General features: G+C 23.4%; 1 long non-coding RNA gene across 1 annotated transcript in view; it reads left to right on the top strand.

Annotated features, from left to right (window-relative positions):
- The first annotated feature begins 814 nt into the window (after positions 1–814).
- Positions 815–17527, top strand: part of LOC129611183 (uncharacterized) — a 49550-nt gene continuing 32837 nt past the window's right edge. Inside the window, exons 1-2 of the long non-coding RNA XR_008697139.1 lie at positions 815–950; positions 1378–1751. This is a non-coding gene — a long non-coding RNA (uncharacterized LOC129611183). The remainder of the gene's footprint in view (positions 951–1377; positions 1752–17527) is intronic.

Below are 17527 nucleotides of genomic sequence, written 5' to 3'. Positions count from 1 at the left end.
ATAATTTATAATTTATAAATTAAATTAAATCATAAAATATTAGCATAAATACTAAATTTAGCCTGCAAATATGCAATTTTATAAAAAATGTATGAGATTCTTCCAAAAATCTTAAAACAATCTGTTAAAAATATATATTTGCTAATTTTAATTATGTAAACAAATTCTTTTTTTACTTTAATATTTTACTTTTTGTCAACCTGCATAAGCTAAGAACGAATTTACTTATATCTAGTTTTAGCATTCGAACACATAATTTTTGCCTTTCATATACATACATTTATAAGCTTAATATGCATTATGCTTTACGAAATTTATTATCCTCTCATAATATATTAAATGCTTTACACAGTGGCGCTGCTGTTTTGTTATCTCATTTATTTTTACAAACTACAACAATAACACTCTACGTGTATATATGTATGTAAAAAATTTAATGCAATTTTATAAGCGCAATTTTCTTTCATAGTATCATTTTCGTTTTATACCGTTACATTAATGATCTCGTAGTACATTTTGTATTGTATATTTATATATGGAGTATATACCTTGTACTTGTGTGCTTGTATTATTCACTAAAGAGAGGATCATACAAATATTTTGAATAAGTATATGTATATACACAGACTGATGTTCTAAATGATTTTTTTTGTTGTTATAAGTATTTGAATATTGCAGAATATAAACATGTATGTGTACATATAAATACATAAATATGTATATATATAATTTTCTTATTTTATAATAACCAAAAAGTAAATCGGAAAATTAAAGAAAAATACAAAATGAAAAAAAAATATAATAAAATAAATATATTCGACAAAAAAAAAAATAAATACGAAAATATAGAAAAAAAAATGAAAATATCAGAAAAAGAAAATAATTTTTCGGCTCATGTTTCGGCGATTTTTCCCATTTAGTTGAGAGAAAATCGTCGCTTCGTTAACGTTGTTGGAACACAAAAATTATATACAGAGTTTTTTTTTCTTTTTTTACTAAAAAAAAAATAATAAAAAAAACCCAAAGCATTTTTTTTTCTTTCACTAAAAATATTTTTTTTTTGTGCCCATCAAAAAAAGGATTTACTTATACAATTTTTTTTTTTTAATTAATACTTAAATTTTTTTAATAAATTATTAATTATTTTGCTGGCTTTTCTTTCTCGTTAATTCACGTTTTTGTCGAACAAATACTTAAATTCTGTAGTGATCAATTTTAATTAATTTTTTTTTCATAATTTCTTTAATTTTTATTCCATAAAATCTTATATTGTACCTATGTACTTACACAGATATTTTTGTTAAAAGTTTTTATTAATCAAATAAAAAATTAAAAATTTTAGAAAATTATTTAAACTAATTTTATTTTCTTTTGTAGTTAAAACGTTATTTAAACGCAAAGAAATATATTCAAAATATAACAGGGTGTAACAAAATTAAAGTGATACATCTAATTAAAAAAAAAGAAGAGAGAATTGAATGAAAATCATTTGTGTTTGAAAAGAAAAAATCGAAGTGTTTTGACAAAGCTGCAAAATCAGAATAATTTGCAGAAAATATTTTTGTATAAAAAGTGACCAAAATTTAGAAAAAATAAAAAAATTTGATTTTCACCTGTGAATTTCATTCGTGAAAAATCAAATTAAAGCAAAGATAAAAAAAAAATTAAATAATTAGTGCATAATACCGCATAGAAATTTTTTCTAATTGGATATTATATTTTTCCTCTGTAGACAGAAAAAACATTTCAAGGTGAGTTTATTTTTGGCATTTTGGTCATTTTTTTGGGAAAATTTTTTTTTATATAATTTTTTATTCTCATTTTCTTTTTAGATTTTTTCTAATATATTTATTTATATATGTTTAAATAATTACTGTATTAGTGAAAACTTATATTAGTATTGCCTTTGCCTTTTTATTACTCTCTTCTTTTCTCTGCATATACTCTTATCCTCTCTTAGAAAATTACTGTGTAACACAGTACTGGGGGATTTTCTTTTGAGAATTTAGAAATTTTTTTTTGAGAGAACGTATATTTAATATTGCGACATGGGAGAGAATATTATTCATAATTAAAATGAAAATATTCGGAAAAAGTTTTCTATCATATGACGGCTACTGATACTGAATAAGATATTTTAAGAGTTAGCAACGATTTTCATATCTTTTTTCAATGGTGAATAAAAATGAAAGCAAAAAAAAAAAAGAAGAAAAATTAGTTGGAAAATTATATAGGATCTTGGTAACAATTAACGCAAAAACAAAATGTTTAAGTATTTGAAAAGAAGAAAAAACAAAAATCATAATTTATTTATGAATATTTTTGACTCTTGGGCAGAGAAAAAAAATATGTGGGCTCAAATCGTGCTATTAAAGTAGTTTAAAGCTCAGTCACCTTCCATATGTAAGGTCATGAATTGATACTTAACTCAAATGTATATATAGATGGGTTCAATGATATAGATAAAAAGAAATTAACAGTTTCAACAAAAATCGAATATATTTTAAAAAATTTGAGGTAGTATGGCGGAATTTTTTTTGAATTTTTTTTAATGGAATTACAATAGATATTCTTTTCTCTGCCCCTCTCACCTCAAGCAGGATGAACGATGCAAAGCCTTAAATAATCTGAGGATAAAAAGCTTTTTAAATAAGCTGTGGTGGTTTGCATTAATATTGTTTTTTGTCAGTAGCACAGCCTCTTCGTTCTTGCAAAATTCCGAACATAAAGATTTGAAGCAGTCACATGTAAATAGTAAGTACACAAGTAAATAGCGGACATTTGGTTTATAAATTAATATTGGTGGGTGAAAATGAAGTGATCAGTAAAGCACATTTTTGACTAGAGCGACTTTTAATTTTTAATTACAAAATGTTACGAGAAATTTCTACAGAACAGTGGAAAACAGTAAATTGAAACTTATTCTTGATTTACGTAGAGGCAATTGCTACAATAATTGATTACAATATATTAATTTTTCCTTTATATTAGTCAATATTTTGAAATACAGCTCCCTCCATAATCTCTGTCCCATAAACTTAAAGAAAAATTAATAGTTTCTAAGGAATAGAATGTGGGATGAGATGTCCTTATGTCGGTTTGTATGAAAAATTTAATTAAACAAAAGCTTATGTAACGACAATGTGAACATATTAATTTTTGTGTTAATGACATTTCGCGTAGAGCGCGAATTATTAATTTTGATTTGAAAAAGAAAAATTTTTTTTTTCTGGCGCAATAATAATTTTTAGAAATAAGTCTAAAAAAAAATATGAAAAAGCAAAATGGTTGAAAATTCGATCTAGAAAAATGTTTTTTTTTCTTTCTTCATTTTTCTTATTTTATTTCAGAAAATTTTCATTTTCTTGTCTATTTTTAAGAACGAACATATTTTATTGTTAAGTTTCAAATAAGTATAGCTATACTTTCGTATACACTTTTACAATTTATATTTATTTACATAAATACATGCATGCTCGTTTATATCAGTTTTTTTTTTCTTTATATATCTACATACATACTTAATTTTGTTTATTGGTGCCTAGAGAAAATTGCTAAAGAACAATTTAATTTTTATAAAAATTTCATTTCAAAAACAAAATTTTTGAAAATTTAAAAGAAGAAAATATTTAAAATTTTATAAATTTTAATATTGTGGGTGTAATTTTTAAAAATTTTAATATACATACTAATTTATAATAGTTTTGAATAAGGAATATTTAAAAATTCTTCGGGTTTCAGTTTACAATCATTTGATAATTTTGTTATTAAGTATTTTCTTAAAATATCACTTGTTATTCAGAGTTCTTAATCTTCTTAAGTACAAAAATATAGACAAAATTCAAATAATCATAAATAACTCAAGTATAAATTTAATAAATAGAAATTGGCTGATGTTTTACAGTTCATTTACACGAAAATAATTTATTATTTTCTTTATTTTAATTGCGATCATTCACATTACTCATATACCGTGAAATTTTTCAGAAAAAAATGTCATCATAAGTACGATAATATTTTGTTTAATGGCCGTCAAAATAAAAATATTATAAGCACCTAAATAATTTTAGTTTCAGGCAATTTATATCATGACACATTGTTGTCTTTTTGTAGTACTGAATGTGGTAAACCAAATACTATTATAATAGTAATATAAGTGAAATATTGATAGTATAACATAGTAGGTGAAATAATATTAACTACTAGAAGATAACAGAATGCTTTATTGCGACGCCATTTAAATGTAATTATGATAAATTGCTTTCTCAAATTTATCTTAAAAGGTTTGAAATTTGTTTCAACGTTCATTATACGTACTAGTTTAGTATTTAAATTAAAATTAAAATTTTATTCTAATAAGTAACTACATATCGTGTGTATAAACATTTTTACACAACTCAGTATTTTATACATTATTCATTTCAGATGAATTTTAAGTTTAGGAAGTCAAAACCGATTTTGAATATTTTTCAAGTAAATTCAGGCTTATTTTAAAATTTGAAATCGATGATGTTCAGATCTAAAACTCATAACTAAATGACATCAAACCAATGACAGCTGTCATTGTCATTACTGTCAAAATAGTACCATTTGATCTCAATAAATGTCTTTTCAGTTCGCGTCACTAAAATTTAATGACGTGAATTCATTTTGAAATTCCTTTTAATTTTTTGTCAATTCCTTTCTATTTTCAGGTGTATTATAAATATCGTATCAACTATAGGGAATTAAAATACTTTTCAACAATCATTAATAATGTATTTAATTTCAATTAAGAATAATAATTATTTAATTTTATTAAAAACATATACTTTCATATTTGTATTTTCATACATTTATTATACATTATCAGTAATTAGTTCTACCCCGCCAATTTACATTATTCAATTTGTTGAAAACTTGACACGTTATTCCACACTCTCTCAGTTACAAACACATGTTGTACGAGACATTCAGTTTTCTCCCTTCACTTTCTCATTCACAGTGAGAAGTATTTAAGTGTAATATTTATAAATGAATTCATTAATATATTTTTTATTGTAATTTATTTTACAAAACAAAATTAAAATTTCTCATTCATAAAATGTTTTTATTTTAGGTAAATTAATTAAACTCTTAGAAAATTTTTAAAATATTTTCGATGTCAACATTAAAAAATTTTTTTAATTTTACATTTAAATATGGCATTGTTGATAAAAAAAAATTTAAATTTAAACTCACAAACAAATTATATTTTTACTGCAAGAATTGCAAGAATTTTTTTTTCGAATAAGTAAGTAATAATAAAACAAAAAAAAATTGTCAAGGCAAAAATCATAAAAATATTATGAGATAATAAAAATTGTCAACTTAAAAATTTATTTTATTTAAATTGTTATTTTTATTTTATTTATTGTTATTATGCAATATTATTACTTTATGCAAACTTTTAGGTACATCTGTTAGAATTTTTAATTAAAAATAAAAAAAAAATATGAAAAATAAATAATTTCATTTTTTTTTATCTTTGACAAAATATTTGACAGACAAATAACACTATTTGACTTTGAAAAACTCACAATGAAAATTAATTTATAAATACTCAACTGTCAATCATATCTGTCAGTTAACGTTATTTGATAATAGTACACGACGTTTGCATGAATTATTCTTCTACCTATGTAAACTTAGATATAATTATTTAAGAAAATATATATATGTACGTCATAAATATAATTATATATTTTGATATTGTCATTATGGGAGAACGTCACAAACAATGTTGTCAATTTTTTTAATTAAAATATTTTAATTATGATTAAATAAGTAAAAAATTAAATTAGAGAAACAAAAACATTGAAATTACATTGTAAATTAATTAAAAATGCGAGGAAAATAATTGTACAACATTTAATTGTAATATTCGAAACGAACTTGAAAAAAATTATGTTAAAAATTAAAATAATTAAAAAAAAATTTATAACACAAATTTTATAAACGTACATAATTAATAAATTATATGCCTAGTTACGGCAAAATTAAAAATTTTGCTGGCAAAAATGCAGATTATTCCTAATTAAATTTTATTAAAATTTAATGTTATGAAAACATAACAGTAATTATTGTACTTTTAATGTAGAATTTATGCAAGAAAACATGGTCTTGAACTTTTTTTTAATTACCTAAGTACTTAAAATAGGTATTTCTAATTTGAAATAACCTAGTTTAAAAACAGAATGCCAAAAATTTTGGCATAATTGGTTACCTTTTTCTTTGTACCTATAGTATTGCATTCAATAAGGGAGGTTATATGATGGCACCAAATTTCGGATGGCAAGTTTTCGTAGGGAAGCGTGAATAAACTATTTTTAAAGAAATGTCGGTCTGTCGACCTGTCTATCATTGTTTGATCAACTTTTGGGATATGTTAGACTTCGGGAACTACACTTTTTTGCCAGTCAAATTTACATTTTTCGCAAATAAGGAGAAATTATCAACAAATTTTTTTTAAATTTAATATTTAAATTGTAAAAAAATTAATCTACAAATTTTTTAGAAAGATCTGGTCTCGGAAACCGAACTGGGGATCGATTTTACATATTTTACAATAAGTGTCTAATTAGTTTATAAAATTTGTTGAAATTTGATATTTGAGTTCTGGTTATTACCGAAACTAACTGGTGAACTTTTCAGGAAATTCGTGTTCAAAAGGCATTTTCATATTCTTCTGTAACACTTTCCCTAAATTAGGCAATACACATTGCAGTCGATTATGTGTTGATCACATCACATCTTTTTTTAATGATTATTAAAAAATAATAAAAATAATTTAATTTTTATGCAAAATACGGCATTTTTTTTTGGGATATACGTTGAAAGTACTCTAAATTTTTATTATGTATACGTACAATTAAATTATTAATAAAAATGAACAACATGAATTTTTTTTTTGCTACATTTTTAAATTTTTCTTTGAAAAACTTTATAAGCTAAAAAATAACCTTTGAACTGTTTGACATTCCGTTGCGTAATGATTTATAAACTTATGTAAGGGCTGACCTTGAATTTTTTTTTTAGTTTTGCAACTGTTTGATTGCTTGTTTGTATTCCATAGGATTAAATTTAAGCATGCAATTCAGGAATTAATTCAGCAGTTTGTAATTTTTTACAAAATGATTGCAATTTTTAGTTAACGCAATTGATTTGAATTAACGCACTAGTTTAATTGCTTAGATGTGCGCACAACGATTTTACAATCAAGCAAAAAATGTAAAATTGAAAGTTGCATGTCTGTCCTTAAATATTTTCAAATGAATTCTGTTGAGAAAATTATTTAGAAACATAAGTTACCCACTAATTTTGTGAATTCTTTCATTATTTTATGTACTGAGAGTGCATTTCGTTTTTTAACAATGAGGCAATTAATCCACCACAATTTAATGAATACCAATTAAGTAAAAAAGTGTTTAGTAATTTAGAAATTTATTATATATATGCCCATATAGCTTCTTTTAATTTTTTCGAAAAATATCGAAAACTTTTCAAAGTTAAATCCCTTGACCTTAAAAATATTTCAATTTTCTTTACAATTTAAAAATTTTGTTGACTATTTAAAGTTCATTAACTATACTTAATACAATATCGAAACACATTTTTCTTGTGCATCATTTGTATTTTTATATAATTAAAAGTTACATCCTTATTGACACGAAGGTCATTAAATATATTAAACTAAACATTGACCCCTTAGTTATAATAACCCCTTAGTTAGTTACACAGTAAAGTTTTTTAAGCACTCAGCTTAAATTTACTAAAATCTGTTAAAATAATTGAAAATTTTTGTAAATTCTAGTGTAGCTGTAGCTGAAAAATTCTTTTTCTTAATGTTCTGCTTAAATTCTGCCCTAAAACTAATAAACTCATGTGTATATATGAGCCAAATGAGAAAATAAATTGTTCTAACTTGGAATTAACTGAATTTGTAATAAAATTAAGAATTTTGTTTTGATTGTATTAGATTGTAGATTATGTATTCGGTGACCAAAGCAACACAACCGATCGGATCCGTTGTGCTTCGTCTGGATGCTGGACCTACAACAGTTAAATTCAAATACAAATAAAATTATAAGTTTACTCATTTATATAAGTACATAAAATTTATATTGTAAATTTATTTTATTTATTCATAACTATAATTATTGATTTTTCTTAATTAGAGAAAGTACACAAGTTATGTCAGTAGTTACACAAGTACTGCTTAAGTAGAATATTAAGAGCGATTAATAATTTATTAAGTATAAAACTTTTTAATATTTGGAATTCTTTTTGAACAAAGAAATATTTTGTATCGTCTTCTCTCAAATGTTCCATTCTATTGAAGACATTTAAATATTTTTAGCTATACAATTTTTTATAAGTTAGAAATATTTTATTTGTATGATCGTTATTATTTTAACTATTTTTCTGATAAAAATATTATTTACTCAATTGTTTTTCGCATAACTTACTTGTTATTTTTTTATTATTTTATTTATAGATTATAAAAGCATTTTAATATTCGCGGTTATTAACAATATTTTTATTTTTGTATTAATAAATTTACTAACCATAGTGTTATATTTAATTTTTTAATATTGGTTATTTGAAATCATAAATGTATTGGTAAAATATTAGATAATATAAGTAGTATGTATCGGCAGAATGATTAAGTCAGCAAAATTTTTTGTTTAGTAAGTACACAACATTTTGTATATATACTCTTAGCTACTTTCGTAGTAAAATGAGCAAATTTGCAAAAAAATAATTAGTCATACAAAGGAAATTGTTAATTTATTGCTAAATTTTTATGAATACAAAGTAAGTACTTTTTTGTTTTTGGTTATGCTTAAAAAGAATATCCTATTGTCAGCCTATTGTCGTTGGAATTTCAGAAGTTTTAGAATGGCAGTAGCAGGATTTTCAATTTAATTTTGAAATTTTTGTTTTCGAAAACTGGAAACATATAAGGTAAGTGTAGCTAATACTGACAGTGGCGGTAATACTGACATATATGAGGTTTTTTATAATTATTAAGAGATTTTCTCTATACAACATATATATATATTTTTATTTCTAGATTAATTCAAATTATCGCAATACTTCCTTTTATTTAGTTTTGAAATAACTCCAAAATATTGAACATAAATCAGTTTTGTTTCCATAGGCATAGCAATGGTGGGTTGAATTGGAGAATTTCTTATACTTTTTGCTTAATTTTTCCGATTTTGTTTTTATTGCTTTTTGACTTATTTGAGGGTTAAAAATATATGTATTTATATTAAATTAAATATTTTGATTATTTTTTATCTTTTTTTATAAGTAATTCGGAGTAAAAACGTTAAATAAATAAGAATTTTAACAAATAATTTCTGTCAGTATTAGAAACATCTAAAATTCGACCATGCTTCTATTACTGACATATGTGTCAGTAATACGTCAAAAATCCGTACTTTTATAAACTACGTCATTTTTAAAATATTTAAATTTTCATTTTCGTATTTATTTAATTAAAATCGAATTTGAATTTTCTTTCTAATGTCCGAATTCTGACACTAAGAATTTACTACAGGTTCGGAGTATTTTACCTTTAAAAACTGGTGTCAGTAATACGATCTAAAGAGGGTCAATATTATGTACAAAGTTATGTCAGTATAAAGTTTTAATTTTGATATTCATTTTAATTAATTAAAATAATTTCTTTATACTTTAAAATTGTTTAAACTATTTCAGTCAAATGAAAATCGATTACATTTGTGAAAACCTATATCTGACTACGACCTTATTACCTTTTTAATAGTGATATTCGTCTAATAAATTGTGTATCAATATTGTATACAATACTGTCAATAAAACAGTACAATTCGGTTTCTAAAAAAATGCTTTAAAATTACTGTAAACGTTAACGTCATAACAAATATCACAACGGAAATGGTTTCTCTTTAAATAAGAAAAGTAGTCCTTTTTAATAACCCAAAATGTTGTTCTAAAAATTGAGACTGGGTTGCTTTCGTTACGTACTTAATACATAAATAGTCTTTGTTAAAGCAAAAAGCAGCTTTAGAATAGGCTTATTAGCAGCTTTAGAATATATTAATCTGATTTCTTATAATTCCGTGTCATATGGTACATCATATTTTAGGTATTATTTATAAGAATACATTTGTAGCAAATATTACTTATAATACTTTATAAAACATTATGTAATTTTGAATTAGATTTTCATAAATATCTTTTAAAAATTTTTATTTATTCATTGTTGCATATTAAGACTACTAGCAAAAGTACATTCTACAGTAATAATAAATTCAAATCAGCTGAATTTCACATATTTTTACCTTTAATTCAATAAAAAATATGTTTTTTATTTTTGTTTGAATTATATTTTTATTCATTTTTAATTTTTTTTGAAATAAGATGAAATATCCGTAGAAATCTAAATTATTATTCCATTTTTATTTAATATTATCATTTTAACCATTTTAACCATTATTCATATATAGAATATAGATTACAGCATATGAAATTACATTGTCAGTATTAGGAACACAAACTGTCAGTAATAGACACAAACATTTGCGGTTATGTCAATATTAGGAACATTTTTGCTTTTCATCCTTAATCGAAAAATTATGAATTAAAAAATATTTTGATTAAATAATTTTATAAAAAACATTATTCTCAATTATCCAAATTATTCAAAAAATCGGAAACACGATCATTTATTGTGTCCCACATATAAAATATCTCACGCCAAAGTTGAATTTGTTGCGAAATATGTCAGTAATAGGGACACTTACCTTATATAGGTTGAATCAAAGTTAAAAATCGTGTTCCAGCACACAGAATTAAAGGGACGTCGTATTTAAACACACGGAATGTATGTATAACACTTTTAGGTTATTACCTGTATGGAAGTCAAAAAATGTTTAATTAAATTGATACTTAGAATGACTATCACTGTCATGGTATTTATAATACTTACTTAATTTGTAATAAAATAACAACAATAATTCACTTTTACACTCTTAACTCTTGAAATTTATTTATCCTAAATTCAAAGGTTAAGAGCATGATTTTTTCTGTATTGACCCAAGACTGTTTTTTAAGACAACTACTTATTTTTTATGAATCGATAAAAGAGCAATAATTGTCTATAGATCTTGATTTAAGATTAATTTTTGAACATTTTGATAACATAATTTCGATTTTTAATTCTTACAAAAAAAAAATCTCTACGTGCTTGTTATACTTGTTGTGTTTTAATTTAATTTGCCCCTAAATTTTTATTGATTATTTTAAATTTATTTTTGATTTAAGATATTTTTCGAATAACAAAAAATTAACAACAAAACATTTATTTTAACATTTTCGAAATAAGAAAAAGTAGAAACAATTGCAAAATACTAAATTTTATTTAAATTGGAAAGACAAGATACTAATTAAGTATAAAAAAAATATTTTATCATAAATTTATTTTTTAATTGAATATTGCATCATTGAAAAACATTATTGTATTTTAATTATATTGCTTGTTTTATTTTAATATTTTTAATAATAATTTTTAATGAGATTTCGGGGACATTATTTTCAACATGTTCAAGTGGTTAACAAGATAATCACCATTAAATTTTTACATGGTTAATTACTTCTAATGACGTACTAAAACCATTCATTCTTTTTGCATGGAAAGTTTAATAACATTCAAAAAATAAAATTTTTCGACATTAAGTACTAGTTTATTTTATACTTGATAGTTTAGGAACTATTGCTTGGAAAATTGCAATTTGACTTCTTAATTGTTGTTTGACTTATATTTTTTATGGGTTGTATGTGTTTTGTGTAATGTCGATTAGTACGATACGTAGTTCCTTGTTTCAGTCCTAATTCTTAAAATTTAACTAATTCAGAATGTGGTTGGTTTCACAATAAAAGTTTTGGGTCTGTAAGTTTGTTCTCGACATTATGTTCAATTATGTCGCATTGGATGTTTTTTCTCCCTAATTTTTCAAAAAAATATTGAACACGCAATTAGTAATATTTCGGATGAAATCGTGACGATTAATTTGTAGATTTTTATCTTATATTTAAGAATTGGAAATTTAAAGAGGCAACTTATAACAAAATCCTATTTTTATGGTCTAAATTAAATTTGTTTCTTATTGCACACACTTATGTACCTTCAATTTTATATACATATGTATATAAAAAAAAAATTAAAATTTCTTTTGCATCATTTAAAATGTTTAGTTAATTTTCATTCTATTTTTGAAGTTGAATATTTAAAAGAGAGAGAGAGAAAGAAAGATAAGCGTGTTCCTTCTCTATTCTTTTCCTTTCTTTCTTTCTTGCTATTCTGATTTATTTAAATTATTATTTTGTTAGTTTAGTAATCTTTAAAAATCTTGTTGTGGAATTTAAAAAAAAAATCTTTAGAAAAAATATGAAAATTTTGTAGTTGCAGCGTTATGAAGCACTTACTTAGTAGTCACTAAACAGAAAAGAAAAATAAATATACAAGAAAGAGAAAGACATTTTTGAAATAATGATTGAATGTTAGAGCAGAAAATTCATATAAAATGGAGAACTATTTGTTGGGGTCGTTAAATTTTTTTTTAAGTAGTTTTTAAATTCTATTTGTAAGTTGATGCAAAGACTAACCAACAAAGTAAATTTTTTGAAAATGACAAAAAGTAAATCGAATTAATACATGTATGCATGTATCACATACAGGTTCGATTACGGAAACATGCTACAGAAATTGTTTATTACTACATATATACATTACGGTTATTACTACATATATATGTAACAAAGAATAACCACAAAAATTTTAAATACAATCTCACCACATAGTTATTATGCAAAAATTAAGTTTTCCAATTGCACTCACCATACCTATGCACATATGTACATTTTTAACTTAATTATTCAAGTAGGTTTAAGTTTGTTTGATATTACTTGCAGGTCCTGAAAAAGCAAACTATTTTTAGTTTTTTATTCTTTTACTCAATTTACTACAAAATATCTACAAAACCTAAACAATTTCATGTTGAAAATGTAAAATTACTTTATCAAAATGGTGTTCAAAAGGATTTACGATATATAAAAATATATGAGAATACAATTTTCCTTTTGATATTTTAAAAATGTCCTTTAAAATTTGTTTATTTTCATACTTTATCAAAATCAATCAGCTTCTGTTTTTTTCTTTCTTCACTCTAATATTGAAAATTTTTGATTTATTTTTTGTAATTTTCTTAATTAATCCTTTACTTTGTAGGAGTGGAAAGGGAAGTTTTCAATGTACATATTTCAATATTTTTTGTATATTTTACAGCCACCTATAGCGTAAAATAATTCTAATTTCTTTTTCATCAAAAAAATTTTCGCCGATATCACGAAATTCTTTCTTCATTTTCTTGTGGTTTTTAAAAAGTTTACTTTTTTTTGTTATTCGTTCACTCAACTTAATTAAAAATCAATTTGTTAACATTTAATCGATTAATAAAGAAAAAACAACAGCTAAGTAAACCTCAAAATTAAAAAAAAAGTAAAATCAAAAATTTTCAAACAAACAAATCGTTAAAAGTACTTTAAAAGTTTATTTTAAAACATTTACATGTACCCATACATAAGTAAGTACATAATATTACATATATACATACACAAGGTATGTATACATAAGCATTAAGTTAGTAAATGAGTATACGGCAATTATAAGCTACAGTACCTATACGAGAGTAAATATTATAGGTAGTTATACAAAATACAATATATATGTATATATATATGTATATACGTATGTATGTAAGGTTGTGAGCATATAAAAATAATTAAATTTCTTGAAACTGTTTTTGATCCTTATAGAAAGAGTTGTATGTATATACTTACTAGTTAAAAATTTTAAAATATCGTAAGGACCTTTTATAAGAATTTTTGATTTCATGTCTGAAACAACTGAATTGGTACATACTGTAAAGCAACAAGAATCCACCAGCTTGGTAGAATACCGAAAACATTGCGTTTCATACATTTTTTTGGTTGTAACATGTTTACCATTTCAGCCATAACATTGGCAAACTGATATAAAGTTGGTTTGTATATTAAAACTTGAAAGAAAATTATTTATATTTAATTTTTTAAATAATTTTCGAAAAATAGTCGGTAACAAATCTGGTGCGTCGAATTCAGGAATTTTATTCTGCTACAAGTAATAAAAAGATTTTTATATTTTCTTATTGAATCTTCTTAAGTCAGTTAGAAAAAATTTTCACTTGAGATCAAGTGCGGGTATAAACATGCCATTATAATCAATACAGATTTATTATATATCCCCATTAGTATAAGAAAGCGTCAGTTAATTAAAAAATATTTATATTTTTTATGATCAAGATGATTTTCAATTATAAGTACCAAGAATTATTCAATAATCTTGATTAATCAGTAAAATTATCAACAGCAATCAATATCTTATTCACCACTACTAAATCAAAGTACAAGATTCAATTTGGCATCATATAATTTTTAAAGTCTCAAGCTATATAAAAGAATCATTTATGTATGAAAAATTAATTTGCTTAACGAAAAATTTATGATTTTCTTTGGACCTTGTAATATATTAAAAATTTCTATTTGAATTCAATAACAGTAACAAATTAATGTTTACAGTATGTGCCTGGTCCTTATTTATTGCCATCATATATATGTATACGTATGAAATGCAATGCATACTTTTATAACGCCTTGCATTGCATATAGTGGCATAAAATATCAAAGCTCAATAACGGTTTAAAATTTATTTCCATTTCTAAAACTTAACAACACAAATTCTTTATGTACCGTGGCTTACAATTTTATTTTCTTTTTTTTTTTCCTTTTCATTATCGGTGACAGATGATAATTTGTACCAAGTCAGCCAAAAGCTAGAAAAGAAAAAATGCAAAATAAACGTTAAGAAAAAATTAACTTTTATATAACAGAAAAATGTAAATAAAATGCCCAGTGAGCAATTTTAAGTGGTAGCAATTTATTAACGAAAAAAAACGGAACAAAGCAAAGAATAAAAAAAAAAGAAAAATATTTGATTTGATTGCAAGTATAGGAAAAATTGATATGATGGCAAATGTTAAAGTACCGCAGCTAGAAATGTAAGAGTAAAACATAAAACATGAGCGAATTCTAAACTTGAAAATTTTCTGATTTCTGTTTGCATATGTTGTTTTGAATTTAGGTTAACAACAAATGAACAACAAAAATAATGCAGAAAAGGTAGAAAAAATAATGGAAATACGATTCGCTCCAAATGATTTTTCTTTATTATTTGTATGCATACATACATATACATATATAAATTTATGACAGAATAAAGAAAAAAAATTCAAAATATTCACTGTAAAATAGCAGAAACAGCAGAAAAACAAAGTATTATGCAACAATAATCCAAAAAAAAAAATAAATGAAATATTTGCGCGAGCATTGAAAAACTTTGCAATTTTCTAAAGAAAACCAAAAGGTAAATTTTATAGAATTGCAGGTGTTTAATATATTCTTCCGTCCTGTAAATTTTTTTTTATCAAGAATTGAGTAAATGGGTATGGTATTATTTTGCCAAAAATTTTGCTTATTACATAGTCCAAATAATTCTGAAATTGTTGACGGAAACCTAAAAAGTCACAACTTTTACTTGAAAATTAAAGTGTTATACTTATCGGCTTTGACTTTGTTTCGTCTTATTTTAGCATTATCTTTTATTAATGTGCTTCATTTAATAAAAGATATTGAATGAAAGTATAACAGGCTGCAATTTTAATTTAAAATCTAAACTTTGGAATAAATTTACTAGAAATATGTGTGAGTTTATGATATTTGTCCGATTCTTTTGTACAATTAATTATACTTATGAAAACTTAGTGAAAACATTTATATTTATGACAGGTAGTGTCTTTCAATGCAGTTTTTTCAGACCTAAATAATTGCTTAGTCTAAATACACTACTATTGGTAAAAGTATCGTACACATTAAATATTTTTAAAGTGGTTCACAATTTTTTAATAGGAAAACTGCTTATTTCAATTCTTCGTTTTAAAAATTCAATAAATTTTCATTTAGCTCAAAGACATTATTTTTCTTCATAAAAACTAAAAACTGTTATAAAAAAAAAGTTGTCTACTCATTATTGTTTTTTTCATACATTTTTTTTTTTTAAATTGAGGAACTAAACTGGAAATTTTTATTGTTTCAATTTTTTTTTTTTCATTATTTTCTTGCAATTTTGCTGTTTATGTGATTATTTTTAATGGAAATTGAATAAAATTCATTGACAACTTACAATTTAACTGAATTTTTATTTTTTCACAATAATTGCGGTTGACAATTATTGTGATTGCTTTCTTTGAACTCTAATACAAGGTACTATAATAATAATAGCACAATAATAATAAAAAAAAGAAAAAAAAATTAAGAAAAATGTCAAGTTGACATTCAAAATGTCATAAACATGACATAAATATTAATTGCTTTTAATAGATTTTCATTTAAAATTTTCCTATTTTTAAGTATTTTATTTTATTTATTATTTAGTTTTTAAATTGAATATTTTTTTTTAAATTGAGAAATTACTTTATGGTGTATTTATTTATTAAAATAATATTTAGTAGAATGCAAGAAGGTCAAATTGAAATTTAATTTGATGTTGTAAAAAAAAGTGTTAGAAAATATTTTATTATTATATTTAAATGTCAAAAGGCTTGTCAACTTTATAGCGGAATACGTTAAATGTTGTATCGCTTTTAAATGACGATTTCTGAATTTCTTAATTTATTGTTTATTTTAGAAATTATATTTCGCAATTTTGTTTTGAATTTATGAGCAAAATTATGGAACTATTCATGAAACTGAATTGAGATTCAATTTACCAAGTCTTACGAATCTATTAACTTTGGGATCGGATTTTAAAATACGATCAATTCGATTTTCAATTGTTTGTAAAGCAGAGCATTTCTAAGAGAAAACACCTTATTATTTCTAAAATGATGTAAATATATTGTAATTATTGCATACCTTCAGAATAAGAACAAAACTGAAGAAGCTCTAAGAAATTGACATGGCTAATTTATTTATTTAAAATAAATTAGTAGGGGTGTACAATCCAGTTACTTTAAGTATTTATGAATACTCCTTATTTCAGTGATCAATATCTGTTACTTTTTACTCTTAAAAAATTTTTTTAAGGCTCTTCAGTGAAGCTTTGTATTTAGGGAACTAGAAGTCGGACAGACATGATTTAAAATATTCTAATTTTACGCTAGCATTTACGTACATTAATGATTGAGTAACATGTATTCTTGACCTACGAATCCTCGAAGTAACAAATATTGAAATAACGAGTAGTTAGTATTAATAATTTTTTTGTAGTGCGAAAACATTTCTTTACCGTTACTTTCTCGAAATTAAGTAAAATAAGTATAGGTACATTATATTTTTTATTGTAAGTATAGGTACATTAACTGAC

Source organism: Condylostylus longicornis, unplaced genomic scaffold, assembly GCF_029603195.1.
Source record: "Condylostylus longicornis isolate FDR11 unplaced genomic scaffold, ASM2960319v2 ptg000048l, whole genome shotgun sequence".
In the NCBI taxonomy this organism is placed as follows: Eukaryota; Metazoa; Arthropoda; class Insecta; order Diptera; family Dolichopodidae; genus Condylostylus; species Condylostylus longicornis.
This window is presented reverse-complemented; position numbering and strand designations above follow the sequence as displayed.